The sequence below is a fragment of the Cydia strobilella genome, chromosome 1 (genome assembly GCF_947568885.1).
Source record: "Cydia strobilella chromosome 1, ilCydStro3.1, whole genome shotgun sequence".
Lineage (NCBI taxonomy): Eukaryota > Metazoa > Arthropoda > Insecta > Lepidoptera > Tortricidae > Cydia > Cydia strobilella.
In genome coordinates, this window is record NC_086041.1 from 35,160,954 (window position 1) to 35,188,811 (window position 27,858).

Genomic DNA, 27,858 nt, shown 5'->3' on the forward strand with positions numbered 1-27,858 from the left:
TCCTTACAAGTTTATATTAAGATACGACGTTTTAGTTTACGATGGTGCTATCGGTTGTCGGGTGTGCGGCGGCCGGGGATATCTTACCTATGCGTGCTTACGGCATTCTTGGGTTAATGTTGACGCTATTGCTAGTGTCAGAGATCAGGAAAAATGTTTTACAAATAAAAGTTTGAATGTTTGGATCCTACCGACTGCGCCAATGAGTAATCAAATATTCACGCGATCTGCGGTATGTTTTTAATTTTAATATGAAGTGACTCGTTTTTATTTTGAGTGCAGTTAAATGGATTATGATAGTAAAGTCTCGTGTTTAAATGATTTAGTAGTGGTTCTTTTAAAAAATAGCTTCAATACTTTATTTATAATTACATGCTTTAACAAAATTGGGTATATTATACAGATATCTCTATTAGTCACACAAAAACAATAAAATTCTGCCGAAGACTTACTAAATAACGGATATACCTAGAACTTTCTTAATCAAGAACTTTTAAAATATGTCTACAAAATTCGAATTGAAAAACAAAAGCGACCAAAAAGGAACCTGAGCACGATCGCTTCATCATAGCTTCAGGTAGTTGCCATCGACCCATCTAATCCCAGGAGAGGTTCAATCTTGTCTTCAATCGAATCTCCCTGATTACGTCAAGCGATATGCAGGGAGGCGGAGTTAATAACGCTTGAATGTCGATCAGGGTCGATGGAAAAATAGCGTGAGATGCGGAACATGGACCCGGTTAGTGTTACCGGGTATTGCGAGTGCGAGCGGTATGTTCGTGAATAAATTGTCTCTTAAATGGACAGTAATAAGTTTTTGGCAAAAATTTCATTTTTGGTACAAGCTTTTATCGCTGACTGTACTTTTCTTTCCACAGGCAACTAATACTCATCGAGACAATTCTAAAAACCTCAAACACAATTAGGTTGAGTTACAACTCAGAGTTCCTATGGCCACCTCCTGTCTCCATCATCACATCAGCTCGATGGTACCATGATATTGCATTGTCGTCCGGCTTACATATGTATGCAAATTTTCAGCTTCATCGGAAACCGGGAAGTGGGTCAAATTTAACTTGCAAGATTTGACCCTTACAAACATGTTATACATATTACATACATACTTACATAGGTACATTGCAAGTTAAATAAAAGCTTGTTATAAAAATAATAAACGGGTCGATTTTTATGTAAAATCTACTATAATTTTTGTGACTGTTATTGTAGAGTCATTTTGCTAAAACCGAGGCAATAGAACGCAATCTGCTTTCTGTGTTGCTGAGATTTTAGTCGAATGCTTTCCTTTTCCCAATAAAAAAAGATTATGAGTTCAGATACCGACTCCAAGTTAGCGCACAACAATAAAATTAATGAGTTAAGAAGTTAACGATTCAATAGTTATGGATTAGGAAGACTAGACATATAAATATGTATATAGAAATGAAATAAAGTCAACTTCAACTTTTTAGTATACAATATATCTTTTCCCCTCACTAGCTCGGAAAGCCGTCTTTTATCCTTTAAAACAAGCGGGGAAAAACGCATTTTATCCACTAGTGGGGAAAGTAATTTGACCTTGAATGGAGCGTGTTTAAGTAGCTTGACAGATAACAAAACGTAAAACGCTCATAATAATGGTTGGTTCGATATTAATTATCATTAAATAAATGGTTTGAGAATCTAATAAAAAACACCAGATTTAGCTTTATTTAATGATTTTAAGTCATAAACCTTAAAATTCCATAATAAACGTTTGTTTTTTAATAATTATGTTAAATATAATTCTGAACGCACAAGTTAAGTCCATGCAATTTCAAAACGCATCATTGACATTTCATACGTCAGAAATGTCAACATTGTCAACAAAATTTTTACTTAAAAACTTCTTACGTAAAAGTACAGAATTTCCAGTTTTTTTGTTATAATATCGTAAAAAAATGAGTGATTCCAGTTAATGAAGATGATCTAACGCCTGTGGATGTTGCACTTTCCTCGCTATAGTGAGGGGAAAAGTTTTGTGTTACACACGGGTGCAAATGTATTTTACTTCTCGTGTGTTAAAACACTCGCTACGCTCAGGATTCTATTTTAGAACCACTCGCTTCGCTCGTGGTTCAACTATAGAATCCTTTCGCTTGCTCGTGTTTCAATTCCACACTCGCGGGTAAAATACAACTTTGCACCCTTGTATAACAAATAACTATTAATAATCTAGTAATGTAAATTTTGGCTCCAGTAAAACGGGATATAAGTTTCATGCAAGTTGCATGTGTAACTTAATAACAATCTAGCAGCGTAGTAACGAGAAATTTACTATACATTAAAACGCTACAAATTACTATCATCACAACTGACACGTTTATATTCACATCACATCAGAACTTAGTCTAATTAATTATTTTATTACCTGGCAAAGAAATGTACTATTCACTTAATCAACGGAAGTGCTCGTGTCTCTAGAGATCGGTAATTAATTAACTTGTCTGGTATCGATTGGGACAATACTTTATTACTTTTATTACCTTCTGAGTGCGGTTTTTGCTGAAAGGACGCGGATGTCTTTTGCATCTTTTCTTTGCCTCTTGGAATTATACTCAGAGCTCTTTAGAATATCTCAAAAATAAAAGCAAAGCAAATGATAAAATTATAAGCTGACCACTATGCAACATTATACCTATATGAAGGGAAAATTATAAAATATTTAATAAACCAATTAGATTTGCTCCCTTTAAGTCTGAATTAGTAGGCTTTTTCTAGGCCATCAATAAAATTTACCACATTATTTTACCGCCGCATGAGTTTCTTTTGCAATGCAACTAAATTTAATCTATTTTTTATAATTAATCTATATTTCTCCGAAACCGCAGTTTTTTTCTACGTTAAAATTTTGCCAATTGTCTTGAAAACTGTGTTTTTATAGTGTAAACTTTAAATGAGTGAGAGTGAGTGAGTAAATTAACCTGAAACTTTCCAAAACATGTTATTTACACGTGACATACCGTCCACTTGGACGGCGATTTATTTGAAAACTTCCTTTAGATTAATGGAAGTCTTTTAAAATATATCAAAGTCTTGAAACTGAGTTGAGTTCGGTGGCCGGCGCTCGATCGCAGGCAATGAATTGGACAAACATTGCTCACGATCGTACGAGCACCTCCATGTTCACTATTTTCATTTTATTTTAAACCACTTGAACCTTTACCTGGTACCAGAGGTGTGAAAATATTTTATCTGAACGTGTAGGTATATTTTGACCACGAAAGCGGATAGCACCTCGCATCGCTCTTGCGTATTCGGACGATAGGTAGAGACAAATAAAAAAAACGAAATGGTTCGTGGAAGGCACTCTGGATGTCAATACTAAATCAGAATTGGGCAAGATCAGCGATAATAGGAAACGGAGTCGTTTTGATTAGTTCTCCAAAAAACTTAAGTCTTTTAAGAACATAATCTCATAGAACCTAGTCTATTTAAATACTCAAGTTTAAACATAATCGGTCGTTTTAGTACAGTTCCATTCCTTTTAAAGTACATAGTGCTTGCATTTCTCTAAGTCGGAGTCAGGACAGAGCGTTCGTGAAGTTTACCTGGCTGATAAAGCTTTTTCACTGCAAACATAAGTAAACTTGACAGACGATGAGTGTCACTTGTCTCAAACAAAAAACTTTTTCTTTTTCAATTGACATGGCTCTTCAAAAGTCAAATGTTGATACTTTAACCAACATTTAATCAGATGACGAGTTACAAACTAAAACTTATGTACATATTAAGCCATTACGCTGCAAAATGTGTCAAAATCAAATATTAACGTGACAGTATTTTAACTTATGTTACCGAGATAAGTAGTTCTTGGGTTTTATTCTCTCTTTCGGACCGCTTTCTAGGTCCTATTTTAGACTTCATACTCATACTCATTTCCCAGGTAGCAAAATGACGTCAAATGACGTCAGAGACGTCATAATGCCGTCGTTATGACGTCGCTGACGTCATTTTACGTCATTTTGCTACCTGGGTTATTCGTAAAGCCAATTTACATGTCAAAATAAAATTAGAATTACAGTTAAAATATAAATTGAAATCAAAATTAAAATTAAAATCGAACTTAAAATTAAATATACAATTATATTTATAAAACAATTGTGTCTGTTAAACATACTTTGTTTATTTAAAACAAGAATTGCATGCAAAGACACTTCAAACACACAAAGACACAAAGTTGTTATGCGGTACTAATACTAGTAATAAGACGACTCCCGATATAGTGCCTCCTCCGGCCAGTTGTTGAGAAAGGTGTCTAGGTCGTCCCGCCATCTCCGTCTGGGCCTGCCGGGTCCGCGCCCCTCTTCTGGCATCCATTTGGTGGCTATGCTAGCCCATCTGTCTGGATGCATGCGGCAGACGTGACCGGCCCAGTCCCATTTGAGCCTAGCAGTCTTGTCACCGACGTCAGCAATGCGGGTTTTTGCGCGCAGCGTGGTGTTCCGGATACGATCGGTCCTCTTCACACCTAAAATGGTGCGCTCAATAGCCCGTTGGCATAACTTCAACTTGGACTTCTGACTCTCTGTGAGTGACCATGTTTGGGCACCGTAGGTTAGGATTTTTATTTATTATTTATTTATTTGAAGACAACGCGTCTTGAAAGATGAAAAACATTGAGTTTTGTCTAGAAAGGACCCGAGCTTCTACTACAATTAACCTACAAATGAAAATAAAAAACTTCATCTTCAATATAATTTCAAGAGTACAAAACTGAGGCGAAATGAGGACTCCAACGAACACTACGTTAAATGCTACACCGTGTTGTTACTTATGTTAATTCCTGCGTACAACTTAACAAGCCAGCTCCATCTTTCAGCCGAGCAGTAATAAAAGTGCAGTGGTGTAAGTGGCGCGATCGCTGGCGGCCATTATTTTTACGGTCGGCGACCACTCAGCGAGATCGCGCCGAGCGTACACTGCTCAGCACTTTTGTATGAACAAATGATATGAAATGTGACAAATGGGTTTTAAATATTTTTACTTTTCTTTCCATTTTTGAAATATGTAAGTATTATCAACAGTCACACGAAAATACAGGACAATTCGAACGTTCAAAGATGTAATTCAGTTAACGTGCGTTTCGCTCGTAATTCTGTACATGTATTGAGGCGGGCGAGACGCACGATAACTTAATAACACGATTTAAATATCCTTCTAATGTCAGTGTACGTCTAAATTGGCCTGTCAGTTATGGACAACGGGATTAACTTTCCTCTAAGGTTCTTTCTAAATTTTCTGGACGCCCCTTTTTTCTATTTTTATTCCTATAGAAGTTTAGATTCTTCAACCGATCAAGCATCTACACGGACTGGATCAAGTTCTGATACTGGAATTCTGCTCTCACAACCTTGATGCTGGCAAAATTGTCCCAATGGACAGATGCCATAAGAACCAAGAACTGAACTGAACTGAAATAATCAAATAAACGTAAAATTATTTTTGATATTTAAGACGCCACTTTGCACCGTTCTTGTATAATATTAATTAAATCTATATAGTACAATTTAGGGCTACATAGGGCCTAGCCAAAATGTCAATCGTACATCGACAAACGCCAAACGAATAAAAAATGTACCGTAATAACAGATGCTACGATAACTCGTGACTATTTCCATACATAATTTAAATTTAGATTGGCGTTTTCTACCAACGATTGTCATATTGGCTAGGCTCCCAGGAAAATTTTACCGTATTCGTTTTATTTACCCGTAGGCAGTGTGCCCACAGCTCGATCCGCGGTAATTCCATATTACGGGCTTCTCTTTCTAATGATTGCCGCTCGGCGTCTCAGGTATGCCGCCATCTTGATTTTTTATTTTCCTTCGGCGCAGCGGCGAAGAATGAGTGATTATGTTTTTTTTTTCATATTTTCTTGGATTTCAGTATTGATTAGAATTTTATTGTTATTAACTGTACAAAAGACACGGGACATTGCACTTATCAATAAAATGTTAGATCTTGTTTTCATCAAATCATTTATTGCTAAAAAAGACAGAAGAGTGTGTGCAGTAAAAAATCCCCTTAGTATGTATGTATATTCAGAATAATTATTGCCGAAACAGTAATAATAATCTAATCTCTTCGCGAGTTGGCACATGCAGTGGCTGTTAACACCACACCTCTCGACACCCCTGAGCCGCTCACACCGGTGTTGCCCTTGGAGCCATCCTAGATGTCGCTTTTTGTGGGAGCCCATCTTGTGAGGGTGATTTACCGTCTGCCGGAAATAAAATTGCATATCATTTTATTAGCGTCCGGTTTTTTATCCCATAGCTCAGTACTTAGTCCATCGCTTTCACCCTATAACCTAGTTTATTTTAGATTCCACCAACTCTCAATAGTCCTTACACCCTAGCGAGTGCTGCCTCTGCGTGCGTCCCATGACACGGGCAAGGGCAGCATCCGCGTGTTGGCTTAGCTCCGCGCACGCCTCCCAAAGGTCCGGAACACCATTGTTCCGTGATGCGAAAGACTCTCTGTCTTGTGTAATTTCGATTTGACGAATAATATGTAATCAATAAACACGTGTGAGTATGAGTATGAATATTTTCCACGACCTGCCTTTCTGGTGTTGCAGGTGTCCATAAGCGACGGTAATAGTGCACCATTAGGCCATTCATCTGCACGTTTGCCTTATGTACCATAAAAAAGTGTTGTCAACGTTTTTTAAATCTGAATACGGCTCTTGCTGGATAAAGTGATTTGCCTGTATTGTGTTACGGCATCCATCTTGGTCGCCACCCGAGGCCAATTACAGCACACGCGTAACACGAGCCCCACTGCCGAGGTGACAGAGTAACGTTGACCACCGATGGCCTGTGTGGGTTTATAAATAAATAAAATAAACATAACAATCATTTATTGCAGACAATATTGATCCATACAATATTTACATTTGAAATTAAAATTATGTACAAGTAAACATGATAAAGATTCATGACATGACTAGGCTTGATGAACAAGCTACATCCATGAATTATTTGGATGGTGTCAATCGATCTTACGTTCTTACGTACCGTGAGATTCAAATGTTTCTAATAAAGGTGGTATAGTATGCGGTCTATCTACTGAGCTCGTTCACTTACCTGTACTGACAATGGCATTCTGTTAAACAAAAACCATTATTTCTTTTGTGCCTGAGCGCGTGGCCTTTGTGCCTGATCGCGTGGCTATTGTTTGTGAGCCTCTGGCACAAAGGCCACGCGCTCAGGCACAAAATAAATAATGGCTTTTGTTTAACATAATGCCATTGTTAGTACGTAAGTGAACGAGCTCAGTAGAGATAGCGTTAACTATACTTATTGTATAAATGTAGCGCGTGTAGGTACCGTGAGTAATAACGCCATATAAAAAATACTCGCATCCTGCGCCAAAATGTGTGGAAAGAACCAGAAAAAAATGCGTTTAACTATATTATAGGTAGTAGTGTAGATGTGGCGAGTATAATAAACTTAAAAGCGTACACTAATGGTAACACGAGTACAACATTAAAGCTTATTAGATATGTTAAAATTCTCTTAACGAATGTAATATCAGTACAAAAACTTGCAAATACAACATTAAAACGCATTACCAAAGCCTAAACTACGGACACTCGATGGACTTTTAAATTTAAAGAGGAAAATCAAAGAATCCTATCGCGCACCGTAAAAACCGGTAAAACTTTTACCTCTAAAAATGTCGAAATCGCATTTCAAAATTCATTGGTATTACGACGATATTTCTGCTACAATTCATGGATCCGGGAGTGCTGGGGACGTATTTTTTCAGAGAAAAATAAATGCGACCAAAGAAAATTGCGAGCTCCCCATGCCAGGCAATATTTTGTTCTACCTTTTGATGCGAGCTTAAAACGCGGCGCCCAGTCTTTATTGCGTCACTTCAGTTCCCACGACCATGCCTACTTATATCCGAAACGTATTTTGCGTACTCTATATGGAAAAATGTTTCTTTGCGGCGTTTGTTGTCGAATACCTTTAATAAGTTGTTGGAATGAGAGCGGTCGGATTGTTTTCGCTGCGAGCGGGCGCCGCGCAATTATTATTGCTCTCTGGAAATGTTTATTTTAGTTTTGTTTCTTAAATTGGATTGCATTGTTATATAGTGTTTGTTCTCTCGCGCAAATAAATTTAAAATTAATTGAGTGGAACGCTCTTAGTCCACTCGAGAAACAACTTATTTTGTCGTTGCGTTTAAGACGTTGTGGATATATTAATAGATTACCTTCGTGGCGTGGGGGATAAAGCCTATAGCTAAATCGAACTTTGCGCCTCTGGTGTTGCGGGTGTCCATGGGCGGCGGTAATCGCTTACTATCAGGTGATCCGTCTGCGTCTGTTCGTCTGTTCTATATCATTAAAAAAAACTGAAATTGCATCAGCAGATTGAGTTTATGTCTTGGCGTGCTTTTATATTCGATTATGGTAAAATGACAAAAAGAAGGGTTCTGTTTATAAGTAGCAATCTAAGTATGCAAGGTGGGTTTGTTTGGAGGTATTCCAGAAAAGTGTCGGTATTCTTTTAACACTTCTAATAAAGCTAAGAAGCCGATATTTGCCATGATAACGTTTGTTTATTTAGCTTTAAATTCAACGGTATATAATACAAATTTATGCAGGTTGTTAGGTAAAAAAGATAAAAAATGTTTTTATTGCACAGAACGAATACAATTATAGTACATAGTAAGTACATATCACAAGTTACAGAAAAGAGTTGGTGCATAACTGAATTGACATTTGGAGGTTCCAGGAGTCCCCGCACTAGGCTAGGCCTGTATCGCGGGAGACCAGATGTACATTTTTATGTCATGCGAGTTAACTAGAATAATATTTTTACAATTGAGGACAAAAATGAGATTCAGGTTTATATACCTGGAGTAAGAATTTTTACAATTGAGGACAAAAATGAGATTTAGGTTTATATACCTGGAGTAAGAATTTTTACAATTGAGGACAAAAATGAGATTCAGGTTTATATACCTGGAGTAAGAATTTTTACAATTGAGGACAAAAATGAGATTCAGGTTTATATACCTGGATTAAGATAAATACAATTTCTGTTATTAGTTATTACATTATTGCTATTAAATTTGTTTCTAGGTTCAACTTTAGTTTCAATTATATTCCAATGGTATATGGTATAAGGTAGTTGCCATACGTGTCACGTCTCCGACAAAGTAAACCATTTTGTGGAATGCCCCTTTGGCAATCTATTCCATCCTATCGCCGAATCATTGATCCAGTTTTGATATCAGTCTACTTGTCTAATCGGTTGACTAAGGCTACATTATTGACTTCCGAAGTAAAACAGATATTATATTAAAATAAACTTTAATTTTCTAACTTTTAAGTTGTTCTTTTGAATACGAAACAAAATAAAATCGTGTAAAGCAAAGAACAATAGCAAAAAGCAAACATGTCGCTAAAACGACGACGTACCTTTATTAGGTCGGCAATTTTTAATCCCCGTTTATACTGCCACGATTTAGACTAATGGATTTTTTTAATGACCGAATGAATATTTAAATTCAACGTTAATGAAAATGATATAAGTAACGGTTCAACCGCTCTTTGCGTTAAAATTGCGTTTTAAACCATTGTGACTCATTCACTCATCAATCGTAAATGAAGTTTTAATATGATGCGATGAATTAATTATACCATTTCAGTTTGACGATAATTTGATTAAATAGCTGTGAACAGCGTAGTTCCGTGTTTCTGATTCGATCAGTTCTACGAACACCTAATATACTACGCTCCAGAGCTCGCTGGCAAACCTTGAGATTCGATTTTAGGGCCTCAGTTAATGACCAAGTTTGAACTAGAACTAGAGTTGCAGATGTAGGCGTCAAGACCGCTAAGCTTAAGGGACTGGGCGGGACATGTCTGTCGCATGCACCCGGAAAGATGGGCCAAAATGGTCACTGAGTGGGACCCACGGAGCACCATAGACGGTGCAGGCCGGGGTTCAGGCAGACCAAAAAGGAGATGGCGGGACGACTTGGACGCATTCTACCCCAAATGGTGGGAAAATGGCGATGACAGGGTCGAGTGGAGAAAACGAGGGGAGGCCTTTGCCCAGCAGTGGGACACCATAATAGGCATATAAAAAAAATGAAAAAAAGCTGTGAACAGTGATGCCAATTCAAACAAGATAAGTATCTGGAGTATGGGGATGAAATTTACAAAAACATCAATGCAGTACACGTTATTATCGTATTGATCTTGTTTTGACACAAGCTTAACGATCATCTTGGTGACTGGTGCAGATATTTGTAGACGTGGAAAAAATATATGTAGTTCTTGACTATATTATATTATTTAATAACATAGCTTCCGATACACCATTTATGACACTTCGCTAGATACAATTAATTCCCAAAGTAACCTCTAACTCGGACTTTTAATCAAACTTTACTTGGTTATTTATTATGTGATACTATAAACAAAAAAAGAAGAAAAAACAATCTTAACTTAAATAGTAATTTAATAGCTTTCCAATTTCAATATTGTAAGGTAACGTTTATAAAATAAATAAAAATCGACAAAATTCGATCAAAATTGACACTTGGCGCGCATGATCTTTCCCGTTCTTTCTTGCGAAATGTGACAGTGACAGCGGCAAACCGATGGAACGGCCTTAAAATATTTTAGCTCCTCTATCATCAGACTGTGTATAGAGTATATTAAACAGCTCAGTCTTCGGTATTTTTCTCCGAGAATCTATTAGCGATGTACAAATTCAGTAAAGCGAGTATAAATAGGGTCCGTGTGAAACAATTGGCCCGGGGTGATTAATCTTCGGAACGCAACGCAATTAATAGTGGCCGCTGCGATGGATTTATAGTCCCGACTAGTGTTGTAGACTCGAGTTACTTTTTGAGACTCGAATCCTCTTATAAACTAAAATAGATGTCATATACTAAAAAAAAGTGAAGCAGAAGTGAGCAACCCCGGAGCCAAATAACACTAGACCCAAACCGCAGCCAAATAACACTAGACCCTACTAATAGTGTTGTGTTCCTGCCGGTGAGTAAGGTTGCCAGAGCTCGGGGGAGAGGAGTGTTAGGGTCGGCAACGCGCATGTATCTCCTCTGGAGTTGCAGGCGTGCATAGGCTACGGAGACTGCTTAACATCGGGCGGGCCGTATGCTTGTTTGCCACCGACGTAGTATAAAAAAAACCCCGGAGCATCTGGCCTCCCCCACTGGAGGGCTTGGTCACTTTTTCTTTAACATAACATCTATTTCAGTTTATAATTACCTCTATATAGTTGTTTGACTATTTAAAATCACAAATCAATTTAATAAAATCCTCTAAATTGTTCCTTAAGTTGCCTCGAGTCGTCTTGGTAAAAGTTGTCTATATTTTCAGACTTTTGTCACTACTTTTATTGATGACCTCCGTATTTTCAAGTGTTTTAAAATTATTAAGGAGTGCGGAGGAGAAAGTATGATATATTTGCACATAATTTTTTGTTTAAATAGTTATACAAAGTATATCGATAGCGACAATTTAAAATTAATTATAATTTGTATAAGAGTAAGTACCTACTAAAGACTCGAAAATTTACTCGACCCACGATTATAAACATTCGCAAGTCTTTTTTCACTGAGAAAACAGTACGAGTCTCACAAAAACTGACCCGAGTTGTTTATATTGAGACTCGACGAGTTGTCACCTACACTATTCCAAACTTCGAACGCCACTGATGCAGTTCACGGTAAGAAGGTTCTTTGAGAGATTAATGTTTTATAAAAGCCATGATGGTGTAATGAAGTATATTTTTCAAGAAGTAATAATGCCTATTATAGTGTGATAATATCCCGATTTGACGGTGCTAGATGTTAAATAAATATCTAATCAGGTATTATCACTAAATCATAAATTATCCTTGACGTAAACAAGATACATTAATATCGTTAGCTCTTTCATTACATAAGTATTAATAATCTATTTTAGGGTTCCGTACCCAAAGGGTAAAAACGGACCCTATTACTAAGATTCCTCTGTCCGTCTGTTTGCTGTCTGTCTGTCACCAGGCTGTATCTCATCAACCGTGATAGCTAGACAGTTGAAAATTTCACAGATGATGTATTTCTGTTGCCGCTATAACAACAAATACTAAAAAGTACGGAACCCTCAGTGGGCGAGTCCGACTCGCACTTGTCTGGTTTTTTATTTATTATTCTCGCAATTGCAAACATTGGCTCATATCACTTTTATATTAATTCTGTTAATATTGTTAAGTGTGTCTCTAGTCCTGTGTCTCATTCACATATATACCGACATTTAGCTGGTTATAATGATTAAATTATTCGTTCTGGAGTTTGCACTCTAACAAATCGATATAAGGTCGATTCTTCAATGACTCTCATATAGCTATATGGCTAGTAGATAGTCACGGCATCATTCGGCAGCTCGCTTAATGGCTAGCTGGACCAGCGGTATGAGGTCCCGACATGAGTGCAAGAGGTCGGGCGTTCGATCCCCGCCTCCCGGTATCTTTTTCCATTTATTTATTTTACCAGCCAGTGTTACAAATCAATTCCTTCTTTCTATTCAGCAACCCGGCAAAAGTTTCATCACGTCCCAATAGAGATGAAAGCGTAAGCCACCAAAGAATTGTGTCAATCAAAAATTAATCGTCGCCTTTGCAAATCTAATGAACATTCAGAATAATTAAACACGAAAGCGCCTTTGTCATAATCACCGGCGTCTTATGAATACAGATGACGAATACTTATTCTTTATTTGAGCTGAAGAGCTTTATTACATTAAGAATAAGCGACAAATTATTTGAGACATTGACGGGGGATAATAATTACTTTGCCGTCTGTGAATACTGATGATTTTGAGGTATTCTTCCTTTCTTAAGATGATGACTTCATTTAAAACTTTCGCGGTTTGAACACATATTAAATCACATTTACAAAAATCATAAACAAAGAAAAAAAAGAAGGAAGAAAAAGGAAGTGTCGGTAAAAAAAGGTAACAAAATAAATTCGCGATAGACCCGATTGTAAATGTGATTTAATATATGATTTACTCATGAAATAAATATTATATGATTTACTCTAAGAAAAAATATAAATCGAAATAAATATCAAAAATTACCAAAGACTCCAGTGTCCAGTGTGGTCGGGGGCGCATCAAGACTTCAGGAAATTGTCATATACTTGGAAATTTCGACCCATGCCACCGTGGCCGGATAGCCGAGTGGTTTAGGCACCTGTCCGGTAACCGAGGGACGCTGGCTCGTTTCCAGCTCTGGACACTGGAGGCTTTGGTCATTTTTACCTTCGTATATATGAATAGGTAAGTATGTTAAAATTCGCTTCAGTTTAACAATAAAGAAATTAGTAAGCTTATAGTGCTTACTCCATACATCAGTTTCCTTACTTAATAAATAAAACGTTGTATGGGAAGTATGGTAAACCGCATTATTAATACTTAAGTTTAAAACTCGCTTAAAAGTTAATCATTATTAATCTTAAATCTTATTACAAATAAGTTTTCGCAAAGCTGGCTTAAAACTTATTATAAATGGGTTTTTATCGATGTATGGAGTGAGCATTCTAACTACTAAAAAACCGGCCAAGTGCGAGTCGGACTCGCGCACCGAGGGTTCCGTACTTTTTAGTATTTTTTGTTATAGCGGCAACAGAAATACATCATCTGTGAAAATTTCAACTGTCTAGCTATCACGGTTGATGAGATACAGCCTGGTGACAGACAGACAGACGGACAGACGGACAGACGGGCAGACGGGCAGACGGTCAGACGGACAGACGGACAGCGGAGTCTTAGTAATAGGGTCCCGTTTTTACCCTTTAGGTACGGAACCCTCTGATTGAGTCGGAATGAGACGCCTCTTGTAATCGCTATGGAGCAGCGAAGGTGCTTAAAAATATCTCAACATGCACTTTACGTCTTGATATAAGCCATTTTCAGATATTTGCGAACACCCTGGCCGCTCCGATAAATCTGATAGCGCTATATCTGGATCAAGGTAAATCCATTGTCCTCGTCCTCATTTATGTCGGAAATATTCCAAAAATTTTAACAAAGGACACGAGCAGTCATCAGCCACAGCACGTAGCCATCCCGGAAAAACTCCGGGATTTCGATAACTGCCCAATTCACGAGGTTGCCGGTCGAATCCCGGGGTTATTGAGGAGTCTGAGCGTTTTTCCGGGCCTGGGACGTTTTGTTTGTGCCCCTGGAAGCCTGCTTCCGGCCTGCTAAGGGTAGGAAATGTGTTAGACGTTGTTATAGCATTGTAGATTGAGCAAAATCCCCGGGGATCGCCCATTGCTCTCGGATCGCGCGGGTTATTGAATGTTGCTGCGGATTTGAGATACAGTTTTAAGTTAGTACATTTTATGCGATCATCCATATTTCGAGATAAACTTACCTTATTTTATTTTGAGATTTTAATTGGTGTTGTGTAGTCAGATTTTCTTGGTAAGAATTCCAGTAAAAATAAGTGTTTTAAGCCTCTTTTTAATGAAAAGCTCTTAATGAGCATAGTTTTAAAAAATCTGATAATTTTTTTTTTTTTATACCACATCGGTGGCAATCAAGCATACGGCCCGCCTGATGGTAAGCAGTTACCGTAGCCTATGAACGCCTGCAACACCGTATGCAATTATTGCACGTTTCGAAAATTGCGGAGTAATATGGAGTTTATGCGTAACGACAAGTGTATACTTATGATTAGGTATGTTCGTGTACATGTCTATGTTAGTTTTGAAGAGTATTCCAGGCACTAATTGAAACCATCATACCTATATATACTCGTACTCTTATCAGTTGACTTATATTGATCGGGATATAGACCGTGATTACCTTTTGTATTATTTGTGAGCTCCCGATATTTCGACGCAGTTACATGCATCATGTTCACGGGTGACTGAAGATAGCGGGTGGGTGTCAAAGGTAATCACAGTCTATATCCCGGTCAATATAAGTCTAGTGAAACTAACCAATCCTGAAGAAAGGCCAGGTCAAGAGCACCCTAAACCGGCGAGCGTGTATGAGGAATGTTATGAAAGTGAAGGAAGCGAAAGAGGTATGTCAGGATCGTAGTAAGTGGAAATCCGTGGTCTCTGCCTACCCCTCCGGGAAATAGGCGTGATTATATGTATGTATGTATGTATGTATGAAACTAACCGTGAATCATTCAAAACTCTCTTATCAGTTGTTCCAAATAGTAATACGACTACATTTCATCACTTATTTTCATAAGACTTGGAACATTGAAATAGTACTGCCAAACTGCCAAACTTGATGGCAGTTAGTTTCGCTCTTGATATACGCTAGTGTCAATAATAAATATGCTTAATACTTTAACGGTATAGACTCACTTGTTTTCAGTCACTCACGCGACATGTTTTGGAGAGGCTAGGTCTCCTTTCTCAAGCATTAACACCAAGTATTTAATGTTGGTATGTCTCACAAACAGTTTAAAGTCGAATAAATATGCTGCACTATTTTAACTTAATAACTAAGCATTCAAAATTAATTTTAATTTATTATATTAAGCCTTGACGATCAGCAAAAACAGGTCAATAAAAGTTCTCAAGATTGCTAGATGCCGTTTCAATTTCAAGTACACTCAAAAGTAATCAAAATGGGTCACCTTCTATAAAAAAATCCAAAAATGTATCTCATCCCTCCCAATTGTAGATTAGGTAGAAATACAGAATACGCCAACTAGCAAAACAATTGTTATCCAACTATTTGTTCTCCCTGCAGTTTACAATGCCACATTTCGACGCGTACGTTGTAAAAATATTCCCGCCGCCGGGCGTTGCACCAAACATTAACCCGATTAGGCGTTCAAAGCACACTTAAACGGAAGTGTAAAGTTAATTACGTCAGATTCAAATGTGCCAGGCCAAAGTAAACGGGTGGGCGACGGCTATGTAAATTGACGGCCGCGAGCCGTCAAGCCATGAGCGGTTCGCGTTGGCGGTATTCTGGGGCCCATATATATTTTTTTTATTTTTATAAGACACACCAACAGTACATAAACAAAGCAAGTAAACTTACATAGGTACAGTATAATATTTATGCACCAATAACATGTGTGCAACAACATTCAAATAGTTCGAGGCTTTTACAATTTACACTACTTTACTAACTATAAATATACATTAATAGATTAAGTAATTAAAACATGCAAAAAACTCCCAGGTAGCAAAATGACGTCAAATGACGTCAGCGACGTCATAATGACGTAATAATGCCGTCATTATGACGTCGCTGACGTCATTTTACGTCATTTTGCTACCTGGGTTATAACTACTATAAACGCTACTTATTAAGTTTGTTTGAGCATTCTGCGCTTTAAATTTTGGATTGAATCACTAAATATGTCGTTTGTTTACGAGACAGATTGTTCCATGTTACTTGCATTCTATGGACTGGTAGTGCCTTGCCCAGTTTAGTCCTGGTAAAACAAGGGCGAAAAATATATCTCGCATGTACTTGTATATTGGGGAAAGGGCATTGCTATTTACAGCTGTAACCCCAAATTGCATTTTAGTTTTTGGAATTTTTGTATTATTTCTACTCGGAATCACGAGCTCCTTCTATCCTAATACGATAAAAAAGTGTTCCCAAAACTTCATAAATTTTTTTTTACTGAAAACCAGTAAAATGAAAAAAGCTCGTGACTTTGAGTAGTAATAATATAAAAATTCTCTTTTCTAACACAAACTTTTTGGTACAACTTTAAATAGTAATGCTCGAAAACGAGACGAATTATATCGAAGTGAGACCAATTTGTAAATATCGAATAGATATGTAGGGATTTATGATGGAGGTATGTTTTGAAAATAATTTAATTGTATTAAAGTTATGACCGATTTACATTATTATTAGTTAACTAGTTGGTTGGTTGCTCTATTTAAGTCAGTAAGGGCCACTTGCACCATCTCACTAACCTGAGGTTAAGCGGTTAAACCGTTAACCCAGTGTCAAATTGTACTGGAAACCATAGTAACTCAAGGTATAACCGGTTAACCCCGGGTTAATGGGATGGTGCAAGTGGTGCTAAAAGTTATATCTTAACGGTAATTCGTTTCACGTGGAAAGTTTTATGGAAGGAACATCAAAATACAACAGAACAAAATGATAACATTAGGTACTTATTTGTTCTGAAAAAATGTGTACAACATAATGAATTGGAATACTGTTTTCTAAAAAAAAGCGTTGATATCACAATCCAGCATGGATAAAAAAAAATTGAACTTAAATTAATTTGACTTTAGGTATTACAACGTCGTGTAACTTGTCCCAGTACCCTTTAAATATCCTGCGAATAAAATCAAATTTCGTTACCAAGACCTTCGCATCAAAATCTACTCTTTCCAAACACCTCCCTGACACAATCTCAACTTTAAAGGGTTGTTTGCTCGGGTCGAGATTATTTTTTCTTCACCGCAAACACATTATATCGTCGTAATGCGGTGCGACGTATTTATATTTCCCGGCGCTGTTTGTCCGCCGGGAGCCCTGTCCGTGTGTGGGTGCTAAAACCTACTACTTTATTTATGTGTTCGGTGGCCACAATCAAAATTATTTATGCCTTTTATATATGGAAATCTCGGCCTTTGTCCCGCACGCCGGTCGCCCGTGTTTTTCTCCCTAAATTGCTTTTATTCGACGACCGGCTTAATATTATTTTTGTAATTAAAAACTCGTCCTGAACGTTTTCATCGCAGTGGGAATGTTTCGCGCAATTTAAGCGGGAATCTTTTTTGATGGCGCGAAGATTTTTTGTTAATTTAGCGATTATTTATTCTTGGGGTGCGTTCGGAATTACGGACTCCTTGACAACGATGTGGGTAATGTGATGGCGGGAGGAGGTTTTTTTAGAATTTTAACATATTGCTTCCGTTTTCCTGCTTGGTTCTATTAAACACGACACCACTACATGCCGCTGAGTCTGTTATAAAATAGGTCGTTAAGACCACTGCACGCTGTAGATACTTATTAAAATAAAGGTCGTTTATATGTAGGTACATAGTTCTCTCAGACCTACATATTCATATGTGGCTTTCCATTAGATGAGGGTCATTATGCTTCACAGAATTTCTGTTGGAATTTCAGATATAAAGGACCTTATTGCACTTAAAGCATAAGTACCCTTCTGTGATGGAAAGCCGGTATCCTGCCTTTTCGCCGAAAATTGTATTGCCGAATTTCACTTGCCAACCAACTTTTCGCACAAGTTTCATTTGGCCGAATAACTTTTACCAAATAATTATTTCGCAACCATTTCATTTCCCAACCCCATAATTGGGAAATGAAAATGACGTACTAGGTTGGGTTAGCTTAGGTTGGATTATGTAAAGTTGGGAAATGAAATTCGGCCAAATGAGACTTCTGCGAAAAGTTGGTTGGTAAGTGAAATTCGGCAATACAATTTTCGGCGTAAAGGTAGAGAACCTGGAAAGCCACATATACTTATATTTAAGATGAAATATTTTCAATGGCTACTAATGTTCTTGATAAATTATTATCAGCGATCAGTAAATCCATGATAACCCCAAGTGCAGCCAAGCCACCAAGATGGCAAAGAAAGATAACAGAGAAAAATTTGCCGATAATAGTGATGGATTCATCCAAGTTCCAAGTTGTACGGAATCTCTGATGGGCAGTCTATAGTTGCATAAGTATACTGGGATAGTTAAGACGCAAGCGAAGGTTTAATCTTGAAGGATGATCCCAAATCAATGAAACGTGCTAGCTTCGGGAGGCTGTATTCGGTTCAGCACATATAAGTATATAAGTACACCCCAGGCCAAAAGTATAGAAACGTTGTTTTCTTTAATATCTCATGTTTGTTTAATATTTGTAAACTAAGACTTACATTAGGCAAACCCAAAAGATTAAAAATACACGCTTAATATCAAAACACCCTAAAATATTGTCAAAAAGCTAAAAATGCTAAAAAAATGCTAAAAAGCTTTGTTATGATCTGCAATAAACGGTTATTTAATTTAATTAAAAAAAATAAAGTAGGAAAAAGTTACATAATTATACCTACCCTTTAATTACATGACAAAATGTTGAATTGGCAACTATCACAGCCAGAGTAGTTTACTTTTAAAATGTTCTATTATTATTTTTACCAAATTGTCAATGAGTAGTATAAAATCCATCGCTTAAAAGATCACACTTTTCTATTGAAATACAAGCTTGTTTCCATACTTTTGGCCCGGGGTGTACTTACGTATATAAGTATTGGGGAACCGAAATTAACGTAGGGACCCAGCACGATTGCTTTCCCTCGTAAATAAATATATTTGTATTCATTTTGTTTGTAAAAAAAGAAAATTGAGTTGTTACTGTTTGAAGGATCGTAATGTATGCCGTTTAAAGAGGAAGGTTTTTTGTTTTCATCTCTTGGGGTATATCAGTCTTGAGCGGGACTAATTCTACCTTTCACGAAATGCTATTACACGTATAACTGTGTATATATTTTTGTTTATACAGTGCCGCTTTGATTGCTCAAGTGTGAAATCAGAAAGTATAGGAAATCATGCTGTTACATGGACCTAAGAGGAAGAGAAGGTAATTCACTAGACTTATATTGACCGGGATATAGACCGTGACAACAAGTGTGAATGCGACCGTTGGTAACGTTGAAAGTGAACGCAGCCGACGCGCAAGAATGAGGGTAGACAGAGCGCTGTCTACACAACTTTGACACCCACCCGCTATCTTCAGTCACCCGTGAACATGATGCATGTAACTGCGTCGAAATATCGGGAGCTCACAAACAATACAAAAGGTAATCACGGTCTATATCCCGGTCAATATAAGTCTAGTGAAACTAACAGTGAATCATTCAAAACTCTAAGAGAAGGTAATGTTTTGAAAATGGGGACACGTTTTTCACATTTGCCCAGATTTTTCGTATACGGCATAACTGTCAATTGATCTACAATTCCTGCATTATAAATATAAAATGTAGAACCTGACAAGATCCTATTTAGCCCGAAAATAGTGTTGCTACAAGCAGCTTACATATGCCAATGATTTGCGTTTATTATTAGAATGCTACGCAACATTTTGTCCTCTTATTGATGTAAATGTTTTATTGTATTCAAAATATTATTTTTTTGGTAAAATTGTTTATTATTGCGAAATCTCTTTGTTAACATCGATCGGTGACATTCGATGACCTTCAACGTCTGTTGTCAAAAAGTCTCCTTGCCAGTAATATAATTTTTCACCTAGAAAGCTCGAACAAGCCTACTTTCCTCACTCCAGGGAGTGACGAAAGTGCGACTTTCCTCACTCCAGGGAGCGAAACAAAGTAGCTTTTTAATTTAGTGAAGGCCATGAAGTGCCACTTCATACTTCTATTACAAATTCGTTTTTTTTTCTCTGTATTATTCTGTGTAATTCGAAATACATTTTAACCTTTAATATGTTGTCACTACTGAGGTGAAAAATTATATGTGCAACATGAGAGCAAAGTTATTTTACAACTCGTATTTTTGAGTCCCTGGCTACGCTCAAGATTCTAACTTAGAATCACTCGCTTTGCTCGTGATTCAATTATAGAATCTTTCGCTTTCTCGGGACTCAAAATAAACACTCGCAAGAAAAACCAACTTTCCTCCAGTGATATAATTTTTCACCTAGACAGCTCGAACTAGCCTACTTTCCTCACTCCAGGGAGCGAAACAAAGTAGCTTTTTAATTTCGTGAAGGCCATGAAGTGCCACTTCATACTTCTATTACAAATTCGTTTTTTTTTCTCTGTATTATTCTGTGTAATTCGAAATACATTTTAACCTTTAATATGTTGTCACTACTGAGGTGAAAAATTATATGTGCAACACGAGAACAAAGTTATTTTACAACTCGTATTTTGGAGTCCCTGGCTACGCTCAAGATTCTAACTTAGAATCACTCGCTTTGCTCGTGATTCAATTATAGAATCTTTCGCTTTCTCGGGACTCAAAATAAACACTCGCAAGAAAAACCAACTTTCCTTTCTTGTTGCACAAATAACTGAAAATCCGTAACATGGCGACGGCTAAATTAAATCTTTTCAGGTTATATAATAATATACTAAATTTACTTCCTCATATCGCCAAGCGACACTGTATATAAAGGTTGTCTCTGCATTGTCATAAAACAAACTATTATAACTAACCCCATTAGCGCGCCTACTATAAAAAGTAGTATTTACTGCGGTAAGGTGACATGATGTGTGGTGGCCTTTATGGGCCGTAAGGGCACAATGGTCGGACACGCCCGCGGCGCCTATTGTTGACTTGCGGGTTATATGATATATGGCTCTATGACGATCTAGTCAGTACTATGGGAAATTAATAAACTGCTTACATTTGGTTAACTGGGACAAGGGAAATAGGCAAGCTCCAAATATACTAAACCATAAGGTCAATAGATGCCATATAATAAAGAAAAAAGTGACGAAGCCCTCCAGTGGTGAAGGCCGGATTCGAACCGGCGTCTTTAGCTTTCGCGGCTAACGCCATGAACCCCTAGGCCACCTCGCCACGGCGGTACCCGTCTCAATTTATCGACTATATGCCATCTTAGTAAGACTAGGCGTCTTTGACCAGCTCTGCTCTAATTTGATTTGTTTCCAAACTTGTTCATAAGGTCAATAGTCATATTAAATATATTAATAACGGGTCACTCACGTGTTTTAAGTCGAAAACGCTCGACATGTTTCACTCCGTACCGAGGAGCGTCATCAGGAGCTTGCGTCGACGGTGACGGACCGGCGCAGACTTAAAACACGTGAGTGACCCGTTATTAATATATTTAATATGTCTGCGTCTCACGGAAGTTTTGTTATTAAAAAGGTCAATAGTCAATACAGATAAGTGCAGCTGCGGGATAAGTGTGATTGGCCTACACATTGGGGCATGTTTACACATTGATTAGTGTTTATTGCGAGTTCATACATTTGCTACACTTGATACTTGCGTTTAGTGGCAAATGTATGAACTCACTAAACACTAATCAATGTGTAAACAGGCCCTAATGTGAAGGCCAGTTTCACTTATCCCACAGACACTTATCCGTATCGACCCCACATAAGTATTCATTTGTTTATGTTAATTATACTCGTAGATGTAACAACACTCCCAAAAGTTTTTGAAACGGTATTTTCAAATATCATCTTTTAGGTAGCCACAAGCCTTTTTAAGTTCCCATGGAATAAGGAAAGTTGATTTGTTTAAGATCCTCTCATCCCAGGTAGCAAAATGACGTCAAATGACGTCAGCGACGTCGTAATGACGTAATAATGCCGTCATTATGACGTCGCTGACGTCATTTTACGTCATTTTGCTACCTGGGATGTATGTTTACTGCGTGGCAGTGACTAAAATAAAATACTTGGAGAAAATAAATAATTAATTAAGTGAATCCCTACTAAAAACTGTGGCTAAAGCCTTAACAAAAGCTCACATAACTTTGTAAAGGTATATTAATATCGTACATTGTTGCGCTGACTGTTGTGTAAATAGTCTACTTTACGGCCGGGCCGGCAATTGTGAGGCGTGTCGCGTTACTTAGCGCCTGGCGCCGTAACTTGCGTTTAGGGCACACCTTGCGCATTGTCCTGTATTCACGGTGCGTCGTCAATTCTGAATGTAAACGTTATAAACGGCCGTCTGTTTATGAAACCTTTTGGATGTGACTCAAAGGTCACATTCGGATGGCGACTACAGCGGCTTTACTGTTGCAACATTTCTGCTGCGGCCTTGACTATTTACTTGAAAAAGTCATAAATAAAATGAGTGACGGATTGAATGTCTTAATCGCGGCAGTAATGTGGCGGCGAACGTCATCCATTTTATCAAGGACATAGACATATACAGAATGTCATAATAATAGTGCAGCTGCTGTAGCCATCGGAATGTTACTTTAAGACTTTTTAATGAACTAAAAGCTTGTGCTGATGGGCTATCAAAATTTCATCTTGTTTCGCACTGATAGGTACTATTTTTCACCAAAAAATGACTTAAGACATCTGAAATCTATATAAGGAACCATCCAAAATCATCATTCGCTTGCCCTTATCCCATTCATTTGGGGTCGGCGCAGCATGTCTTTTTCTTCCATACCTCTCTCTCGCCCGTTATCTCATCACTCACTCGCATTCGTTTCATATCATGTGTCACACAGTCCATCCACCTTTTCCTCGGTTTTCCTCTCCCGATACTTCCCTCCACATTCATTCGTAATCCCTTTCTCGTCACATGCCTTCCAGGAACCATCCAAAAAGAAAGAAGAAAAAAACATTGTTAATTTAAATATAAAAAAAAACATCGTTACGACACAATAAGTTTAGTAAGATGACAACATTACATTGCAACGCGTTGATCGATAGAACACATAAAAAACTGTCCCCTGAACTAATGTCGTCGTTAAAAAAACAATGAGCAATACTTTATGGCACAAGAATAAATAAATAAGGGTCATCAGTCCAAGCCTGCAACGCGGAATTTCCCGCCTCATACAGGTAGCCGTAAAAAACGAAAGATTTGAGCGATGAGTCGGGACTGCCATGTTTTTTTGTCGGAAAAATATCGGCGAATGTCAACACGCTCTTCTATGGAGTTGGAGCGAGGGTTGTTTTTGATCATAATATAATTTGGAGATAAAATTGATGTTTGAGGACAATGTTTTTTTAATTTACTATTTTATTATCGTTTCATTTAGTTTCGTCGCGACTGTGACTGTTATTTAAGTTTCATAATTCAAAAACATCAGGAATTTATTGTAAACACTATGTTGAAGAATAATTTGACATCTTGTCGATTGTTTGTGGTGCACTTGTAATGAATAGTTTGAACAAAACCTGGATCGATTCCTCTACTCGTGGGCTCTAATTACAACCCGACCCACTCGAAAACAGCGATTTAATCATGTTTCTTAATTCCGGCGTCCCCCAGCGGCCGGAAAGAAAAGAAAAAATCCTTCCCGGCCGCATGAATCACACAATGTTTACGTTTCCTACTTTCGATTTCGACCGTGCGGTTGACGTTTTTGGCTCCGACCCCAGGGACTCGAATATAAACAAATTCTGTACTCGGTAGGCCAATGTCTTGCTAACTTTCACTGTTGGAAGCCAGCCAACGTCGTTGCCAAATCGTTTTTGACTTTCATCGAAAACACTGAATAGATATAATTTATTTTATTATTTCAAATGGTTTTCGGCTGGCTCCGCGATCGGTATCGCACGAATGCACGACGACGGACTGAAAAAACATAAGATTACCTATCGGTTCGAAAAGGTGAACAAACTGTTAATCAGGTTGTTTACAATCTGCAGGTTCTCCGTGTAGGTATTGAGAAGGGATGTGTAAAAAAGATAAGTTTAAATTGAGTTTTGAAAGCCGGCGGGCGCCGGCGGCCGGCCGGAAACTAGGCTTTCGTGATCCTGTTCGGACAAGGATTTAAACTGACCAAATTTTAAATTGTCCTGACTCCCGGGCCACCCATGCCCTAGTAGGCCACCCAAAATTTGTAACGTGTTTAATAGTTATGGAAGTGTACGAGTAGTATAATATTATAGCTTTTCAGCAACAATGGAAGGCAAATAAATAATCCACTCATTCGCTAAGCTTTCAAAAAAGTTTCTATGAAGATTAAATAATTTTACGGTTTAGACTTGTTTTTAGTCAGTTAGTTAGTATGTTCCAAAACAGTTAATTTCGATTTCTATGAAGATATTAATCTAATATGCTTTAACTTATACTTATAATTTATAAACTTAGAAACTTACTTTTTAGGGTTCCGTACCCAAAGGGTAAAAACGGGACCCTATTACTAAGACTCCGCTGTCCGTCTGTCCGTCTGTCCATCTGTCCGTCTGTCTGTCACCAGGCTGTATCTCATGAACCGTGATAGCTAGACAGTTGAAATTTTCACAGATGATGTATTTCTGTTGCTGCTATAATAACAAATACTAAAAAGTACGGAACCCTCGGTGCGCGAGTCCGACTCGCACTTGGCCGGTTTTATAAAACTTCTATGAACTCGCATAGTCATGGCTTATACAGTTCTTTGTCCTATCACCTTGACTTTCATAAAGATCTTCAACCGAATTACAACTCCTAAGTAAACACGAAACAAGTTGTTCTTTTGAAATATGTTTTCAAAGTGCAAGAAGCGCTTTCACCGCAAAGTAAACTAAAATATTCACAACTAAGTGTCCGTGAGCCATCGTAATCTGTACTCGTGATCTTCTAACCGTTTTAAGTGAGTTCTGGAACAAAAGATACACGTTTTTCGAGAGTGCACGTCGGCATATTTATCAGAGTTAAAAATTCGTTAACGCGCTGACGACAAGTACAAAAAGCCCGTTGTAAGTGTGCACCAACTATTATTTTAAATTTATATCAGCGGGCTTAGCACGGTAGCATTTTTATCGCCTGTCACCATGGCTGTCACGTTATAACAAGTATGTAAGTGCGAAAGTGACAGGCATAGTGACAGGTGATAAAACTGCAACCATGCTGACACCGCAGTACAGCTGTTAACATTTTTCGACTTAAGGTCATTTCGATGTTTTACCAAAATTATCAAAGTTTGAGTGGGTTTACAAAGGTTGTGATAGAAGTAGTACGTTAGGGGAAGATGAATGAAATGCAAGAAGTTATATTCTATCTTATAAAATAAATTAGAGCGTCCATAGCAAACTGCCACTGCCTTCATTTCATTTCATTTCACATCATTTCATTTCATTTCATTTCATTTCATTTAATTTCATTTCATTTAATTTCATTTAATTTCATTTCGTTTCATTTCATTTCATTTCATTTCATTTCATTTCATTTCATTTCATTTTCATTTCATTTCATTTCCATAGCAAACTGCCAGTAGCTTTACCTAAATAACAAGAGTAAACCTTTATGCACTGACTAAGTAAGTACATAAAAAGATAAACAGGCTACTGATAAGGTACAACACTTCGTCTTTTACCCTCCAAAGTTAAAGGTGAATGCCATAATTGCCGACGCCTTTTAGTCGGCGGATCTCGCCGTACTCGCCTTCTAAGTGACTATGGCACATTGTTTTATAAACATTTGCAATTTCATGATGCGTAGTGGCGAGTACAGGCTTTAGTTTGCAAGCGACACATTTCTAGTTTCAAGGGCGTTGTAAGATTGTTCAGAAGTTTAACTAATATGGTCGACAGACCTATCTGTATACATACATCAGCGCTAGGCTTGCCCGTGGCAATATACTCGTAGGTACAAAAGTGATGCTGTTTTTTGCGTTAATTTCTAGATTTTGAATTTATTTGTATTTCTTTTGTAAGACTTGGAATGGATGATATTAGTTATTTAGCCACAATACGTATTTATATGACAGGGTATTAATAACAGTCAAAGATATAAAAAATAAAGATAGGTCTGTTCATAAAATGCACCCGATTTGTGCACCAATAAGCTGGCCCATTTCGTAGTACCCGTAAGGTCCGTCTTTACGAAGTCATTATAATTAATAGTCAATGAGAACAGCACGATGATGTGAGCTTGAAAATACAGAGCCTTGAATAACTTAGTAAATTAATATTCGCCAGTTACGGAAAGAAAGACCTAAGCCCTCCTACGTGTACACGTTCAATGCGGCTGGCCAACTTTATTGTCACGCGTGCAATAGATTATTTAAGAGCAAGTTCGGCCTGGCCAGTCACATTAGGGCTAACGCTAGACAATTTCCATAATAACAAAACTTCCGTGAGACACAGACATATTAAACATATTAATAACGGGTCACTCACTTACCGTCACCGTTGGGTCACCGTCGACGCAAGCTTCTGATGACGCTGCTCGGTACGGAGTGAAACATGTCGAGCGTTTTCGACTTAAAATACGCGAGTGACCCGTTATTAATATGTTTAATTTCCATAATGTTTATTTGGGGTTGCCGTCATCGAAAACGATGAGGAGGACTATATACCTATATAAATTAATATTATATTGTCTCTTATCTCCGATCACTATATAGTTAAGAATGCTGAAATTTATGCTTGGTTTTAAATTATATTCATATTTTTTTATCCCCAAAGAGTGCTCGGACATTTAACAAATTCACAGATATCGAAAGAAAGAAAGAAAGAAATACATTTATTCCATAAAGCACACATACACAGGACAATACAATGAAAGAAAAAAGATGTTTAAAAAGGGAATATAAAAATAATAGCAAAAACAAAAACAAAAAAAAAAAAAATTATATCGTTAATGAAGTTGACGAAATGTCAGTTACTGTGTAGACGATGGTACCTAGCACTAAAGTGACAGTAACACCAAACAGATTTAAATTTTCTCGAATAATTAATGACCAGCCAGAGGAAAGGCTCCTTTGTTTCGTTTGGAGCAGGAATTTCAAAAGTTGAAACTTTAACAATATAAAATGCTCGTTGAATATGAAACTACCGCAAAACTCCAAACATTAAGAGAATTAAAGCGAAACTAGTATAACATTCAAAACTTGTCATATGCTCCTAAATATTGAGCCAAGTCAAAGTTTAGGCGAGTATATCTCGGCGAAAAGTGGCCGAAGTCCGGACGCTTGCGGGCAATATCGCGCGTGCAAATCCTCACGTATATACCCAGCTTTATCTGCCACTTGAACTGTTTTATGGTATCCGCAACTAAAGTTGGCCGGTTCGAAACAGCGGGACATACGGGTAGAACCGACGACCAATGAAGATGTATTGGAAGGTGGTTCGGTGATTTTCAATAATCGGGGCACGTAGTTGTCAATTTTTCGTTCATTTAGTTTTACGTCCACGT

General features: G+C 37.6%; 1 protein-coding gene, 1 long non-coding RNA gene and 1 other non-coding gene across 5 annotated transcripts in view; 1 reads left to right on the forward strand and 2 right to left on the reverse strand.

Annotated features, from left to right (window-relative positions):
* Positions 1–27,858, forward strand: part of LOC134745394 (uncharacterized) — a 214,409-nt gene that overhangs the window by 87,072 nt on the left and 99,479 nt on the right. The window lies entirely within an intron of this gene.
* Positions 1–27,858, reverse strand: part of LOC134745227 (CUGBP Elav-like family member 4) — a 329,485-nt gene that overhangs the window by 86,423 nt on the left and 215,204 nt on the right. The gene's annotated exons all lie outside the window — the stretch shown is intronic.
* On the reverse strand, positions 21,519–21,591 carry Trnas-cga (transfer RNA serine (anticodon CGA)). Its single transcript has one exon. It is a non-coding gene; the product is annotated as a tRNA-Ser (tRNA).